The sequence below is a fragment of the Hipposideros armiger genome, unplaced genomic scaffold (assembly GCF_001890085.2).
Source record: "Hipposideros armiger isolate ML-2016 unplaced genomic scaffold, ASM189008v1 scaffold_629, whole genome shotgun sequence".
NCBI classification, from domain to species: domain Eukaryota; kingdom Metazoa; phylum Chordata; class Mammalia; order Chiroptera; family Hipposideridae; genus Hipposideros; species Hipposideros armiger.
This window is the reverse complement of record NW_017731979.1, coordinates 1112616-1118615: the sequence shown is the minus strand read 5'-3', so window position 1 is coordinate 1118615 and position 6000 is coordinate 1112616.

The following is a 6000-nucleotide window of genomic DNA, read 5'->3' as shown; positions in this document are numbered from 1 at the left end:
TGTGAACTGAGAAAGTGGAACCTGTTCCCTTCGAGACTCATGAAGTCCAACCTGTCATCATAAAGTAGCAGGGCCGTTCTGTTCGTTCTGTAATGAGACCTAACCCATCTCTGAGGGCTGAGCTGTGGCTGCTTTTCTCTGCACCTGGAGGCTAGAGCCCGTGCTGGCCTCAGGCCATTGGCACTCGTTACTACCAGGGCACCCACAGTTCTACGTGGTCACCAATATTCCAGCATCAGCTGCCTACCACCTGCTCACCCCTGGTGTTTACCCCTGGACTTGGAAGTAGGGTCTAGTTGGGGAGCCAGGCAGCACCTTGAAAAGTGTGGCGCTGGGGCTAAGCGCGGGCTTTGAGGCCAGGGAGGCCTGGTGTCACTCACTTCCTGCTGGGCTCCGTGACGGTGGTCGGTGGTCACGCCAGCCATCCCCTCTGATGCTCACGCCTTCCTCACAGAGTCCCCGGCACAGGCCGGCCTTCCCCTTCCAACTGTCCTCTGATTTTTATATTAGCTAACTCTCTCCTCCCTTCTCTCCCACTTCAATGATGATAAAAATAACATGGATGTGTTGCATACATATGATCTTGTTTACTCCTCACACTAATCTGTAAGGAGGCTCTGTTACCCGTATTTTGCTGATAAAGAGACTGAGGCTGAGACTGGCCCTCGTCAGAAACAGAGCTTCCTGGCCCTAAAGCCTGGGCTCATCAGCACCGTGCTCGCTAACCTTCCAACTTCCAGACACAGGGACGTCTAGAGGACGGAGCAACCTTTAAAAAACAAAATCCGCCAAGGGTTCCGTCATCAGGCTCCTGCACAAACAACTCCAAAACCCTTGACCTTCCCAGGAGTTCTCTGACAAGGAGCCGACGAGGAGCCGAGGTCAGCCCTTTGCCTGAAAGCGTGAAGGAGCTCTTTACGGAGGAGCGGGAGCGGGGACAACAAGCAAAAGTGTGAAGAGTTCAACCCGCAGTGGGGCTGGGGTTTGTGTCACCCTAGCTGCCCACCAACCACTGACGTCGGTCCATCGGCCGACCCCTTGCCTTGCCTGCAGGGTGCTAGTCAAAACCTCAGAGACGGCTTCCACGGGGCTGCAGGTGCACCCTGGGCAGGGCAGGCCCTGCAGACTTCACTGAGACTACAGACCGGACTCTGGGCATTACGGCTGGCATGTGCACCCGCAAACAGAGAAACAGGTTTAATATTACTAACTAATCTCAACAACGCACGGGGACACACAGGCTTGTGAAAGCTTCTAGATGCACTTGACAATATCGGTGACAATATCAGTGACTGAAAAACACTACGGAGGATGCTGGATGGAAAAACCCTTGGAAAGAACCGGTTGGCTTGTACTTGGGGTCAGCAAAGAACACCAGGAGCTTATCTTAAGAAAGGGGCTAGCTTCTCAACCTGTTATTTGCAATCCAGCTCTGGCCCACAGAAAGGTCACCAAGTATGGAGACCACTGAGGAATGTGAGGGAGATAGGGAGGAACACGCACAGACCGGCCTGTCCATCACGAATAACCACTCCTCCCGCGTGCCGAGGTCCACGCAAGATGAGGGGGTACCTGGTGAAGACGAGATGGTTTCCTCCTTCAAGGTGGGGGAGACAGAAAACAACTCAGGACACACCACCATTTCTGAGAAGAGGTATGCTTGGTGTTTAGAGGTGTCCAGGAGTCCCGGTTCCCGAAACAAGGGGCCGCAGCAGGGAGGATAAAAAGATGGAGGGGGCCAGGTTGCACAGGGCGGAATGGCCATGGGAAGGCATCTGGCTTTATTCTGAAGGCGATGGTTAATGGTACACAGAACCACTGGGGTTTTAAAAAAAGGAGGTGGTTCGTCCTGACTTTTGATTTTTTTTTTAAAGGTTTGATTGAGGAATTGGGGAGGAGGTTAGAAATAACGACTGTGGCTGGCAAGCTGGTAATGGAAGGTAACAGAGCAAGACCGGCGAGGAAAGAGGCAGTGAGCTGGCGATTTCACAAACGAAACTCCTCTGAAGTATTTCTGTTCTGACTCAATGCCCGTCTTCCTCTGGGACCACACCCCAAACTTAAGGCTTCCTCCCAAAGTCCTGCTGCCTGCTCCACACCCACTCAGGATCTCAGTGGAAGGCATCAACAGGCTCAGCTGGACCCACGGTCTTCTTCGTCTTGCTTAACCCTCTGTGCGCAGCGGACCACTGCGCCCTGCCAAGTCTTCCTGTGCCGCAGTCCTTAAAAAGACCCCAGCAGCTCCTGCGTTAGGACCTGACGTGCCCAGCCAGGTCCCTCAACCTTCTCCAAGCTGCTCCCAAGCTCACCCTCCACGCCAACGCCAGACTAGTCTTGCTCTGTCTGTAAAACCCAGACTCCAGCTTATACATTCTCTCCTTTCTCAATAATATTTCTGTCGTTTGCCTTTTCTTCGTCAGCTCCTCAACAATCTTACAAACTCATGCTCAACCTTTAAGATTGGGTTTCATCGTCATCTCTTCTGTAAAATGCTCCCTGCTTCCTGCTGAGAGAGGTTCTTCATCCCCTAGTGTTGGGAGAGCACTTAGCATAATGACTTTTTCCTTACATTTCTATCTCCAACAAATGGTAGCTATTAATCTTTTTCAGATATGACATATGTATTCATTTCCTTTCCCCAGCTGGAGTGCCAGCTTCCTGACCCCACCCCAGGACTGCACTGTAACCGAGAAATGTGGAGGTTCACTGTGCACAGAAAGAACGCCAGTAGGATCAGGGTCACTGGGCAGCTCAGCGTGACTCGCCCCTCAGACATCACTGGTTCCCAGCTTCCTGATCTGTAATTGGAAGCCTGGACCAATCTGCAGTCTCTCCTGGCTCTGATTTTCTGAAAATCAAACACTTTTAAATCCTAGGGACATTATACTACGGCTTCACCTCTCTTAGCGTTTTAGATTTTGTTTTAAATGAAAGGCATTTTCGAAAAAGTAACACAACTGGCATGCACAGTGGATGGCCCTGGGGAAGGATCTTACATTTAAGACCTCTATGCAATTAACGGAGTAAACTACAGCTTTGGGCTCAGATTCTAATTCCAGCCATTCCTGTGTCCCGTTTTTACATCTTCTGTCCTCCAAGAAATGTTTTGAAAAGTCCATCTTGAATTTTGTAGTCAAGGCCTCTATTGAGCATATAAAACAAACACTAATAAATGCCTTTTGATAGATGAAAAAATTGAATCAGAGCAAGTGTCTAGTGCCAAAAACCAGGAAATGGCAAAAACCAAGGCTTTTCACCCAGAAAGTCTAACTCCAAGGTCTGTGTTCTTTCTGTCACGTCTGACAACCTCTCTGGTTAAAAAACGTGTTTTATTTCACTTCCTATCATGTCCAAGGACACCACACACTAAGCTTTCTATAGATGGCTCATCTCCCCAGCTTCTGAGGATACAAGCTGGAAGGGAATACAAGTTCTACGCTATTGGTGATATCTTTGTTTCAGCCAAGTTTAGACCTCTTGTGTGTTCTCCAAAACAAACCTCAAAGCTGCTGACTGCAGGTCTGGTCATTGTTCAGTGGAGTTTTTTATTAAGAAAGACAGACTTAATTTGACAGAGGAGACCAAGAAACCCCAGCTACACATTTGGATGAAGATTATTACTAAAAAATGAAGGGCTGTTTCTCATGAAAAAAAAATTGTTGAAAAGACTGATTTACTGTTAAAAAACAATTAAATAAACTAAAATGGCATTTCTCACACTGTGAATTGTAGAAAACTGTTTCTGAGAGATGCTGGAAAGTATTCTGGGGAATAAAAGAGGCCATAACAAATTTGTAAAACACATCATATGCTGACTATTCCTTTCTTCTGGATATTAAATACACATCAGAATACCAAAGGCTGGCATATTTTAAAGAAATATATATAACTATATAACCCAGCAATTCTCAATTAAAGTAACTTAATTAACTAAAATCAGAATTTTTTTTTTGGCACATCTGTAGAACAATGTTGGGACATCAATATAGGATATTCTGTATTTTAAAAAATCTAATAAAGTTAAATCTCTCAAAAAATATATTATGTATATGAGTTAAAGAGGTCTAATGATTTTTTTTAATGTCAACAACAGATGCTATCAGGAAAAAGATAAACAACTTCAATGAATTTTTACCAAAACCAAGATAAAACAACTAAGAGGGAAACATAATTGCAACAACAGCAAAAAAAAAAAAAAAGTTGACATCTGTAACATAATTAGTACGTGGAATTCTTATTTTGCTGCTATAGAGATTCGGAAGAATAAAGACAAAAGACAGTAAAACAAGAAATTGAAAATAAACATATGCAAATAATTTCAATCACACTGGTAATTTTAAAATTCCAAGTAAAACAATACTTAAGTGTCTTTTTTATTCTTCTAAAGCTGTAAAAAACAGAAAAAGTGATAAAAACAATGAATAGAGAGGCTTCAGAGAAATAGTCACAATCGATGGAAAGGACAAATTGTATCCAACTCAACTCACAAACGCGCTCTTATATTTGACACAGTGACTCCACTCCTGATAAATATTATCAAAACTACCACCACTCCCTCAGTAATAAAGAAAAAGGAGATACTAGAAAACACGTCACCAGTTTTTACCATGTAAAAAGCTCAAACTCATCCAAATCCAACAACAGGGAAATGCAAAATAAAATATGAAATAAATAGGAGGAGGACTTATTATATGAGCATAAAAATTAGGAATGCAACAATCAGAAAGGATAAGGGCTGCCATTTATGGAGGGTCTATCATGTGATATGTGCAAAAACTATGAAATACCATTCTTTAGAATGTAAAAGTACAATACATATATCATAAAGATGTGAATGATCTAGAAATGTAAAGTTTAGAGAGGTACACAGAGATGCTTAAAAGCGAGTGCTAGCTAGGACCATTACGAGTAGGAAATGTTTCTTTTAAAATAATTTCCTTCTACAATATTATGAGGTTGATCTAGTAATAAAAAATTTAAAGCCTTTTAACAGTGTCTTTTAATACATTCAACGTCTGTTGTTTCCTCAGCAATTGCAAGAGACCCAAGATAACTTTCAAAGAGAATGAAGACTACTACATACTCCAATTTCCTTGTTGCCTTGCAAACTGCACATTTAAAAAATTAGTAGAATATTGTGTTTCAAGAGCTCCTGTCTGGGGCCAAAAAGAAAACTGTAATCACAGCAATTACCTTGTGAAACTAATTTCTGTTGTAGTTCTAAAGTTCGGAGTAGCACACCCACCACAAGCACCATGGCTCTTTCTTCGGGAGGCAATTTCAGCTCCATTCTTAGGAAAATAATAATTATAGGTACAACCAGGTATTTAAAGACCAAAAAATCATCACGAAAACACCATTTCCATGTTATATCACAATGAAAGATCCTTAAAAGAATGAGAACCTAAACCGGAAAGGAGTTTCCTGAGACCCATCTTTTCAGGATCATTAGAATTGATCAGGAATTTACCCTACTTTGTAACAGAGCCGTTTTTGCTGGCAAACAGATCAGGAACCGTTGAGCTGGCTATTAGCCTTGTAGCTTCCTACCAGCTCTGAGCTGCTATAATGGCCCATTAGACCTGAATGTCTGGGTCTTGACACTATGATTCAAAATACGATACACGGTACTGAGGGTTTTACAGCCCTTTAGTCTTAATCTCACAATTTTATCTAAAAAGGAGAATCATGTAATTGCCAACTAAATGCTGGGGTTTCAATGTGGTGCTTAAGAGCCAGACTGCCTGGGGTCCAATTCTAGCCCCACTACTTACTAAGGACACCACCTGGTCCAGTCAGGGAGCCCCGCTGTGCCTCAGTTTCTCCCTCGGTAACCCCTCACAGAGTTCTGTGGATTCAGTGAGGTCACCATGTAAATGAAGTGCTTCGAGTGGTGCCTGGGACAGTGAGTGGCAGCACTCAACAAGCGTTAGCTAGAAAGCGTAAGTGCAGGCACTTTGATTCATCTTTTTCTAAGGTTCCCGAGGGGTAGTTAGCAAG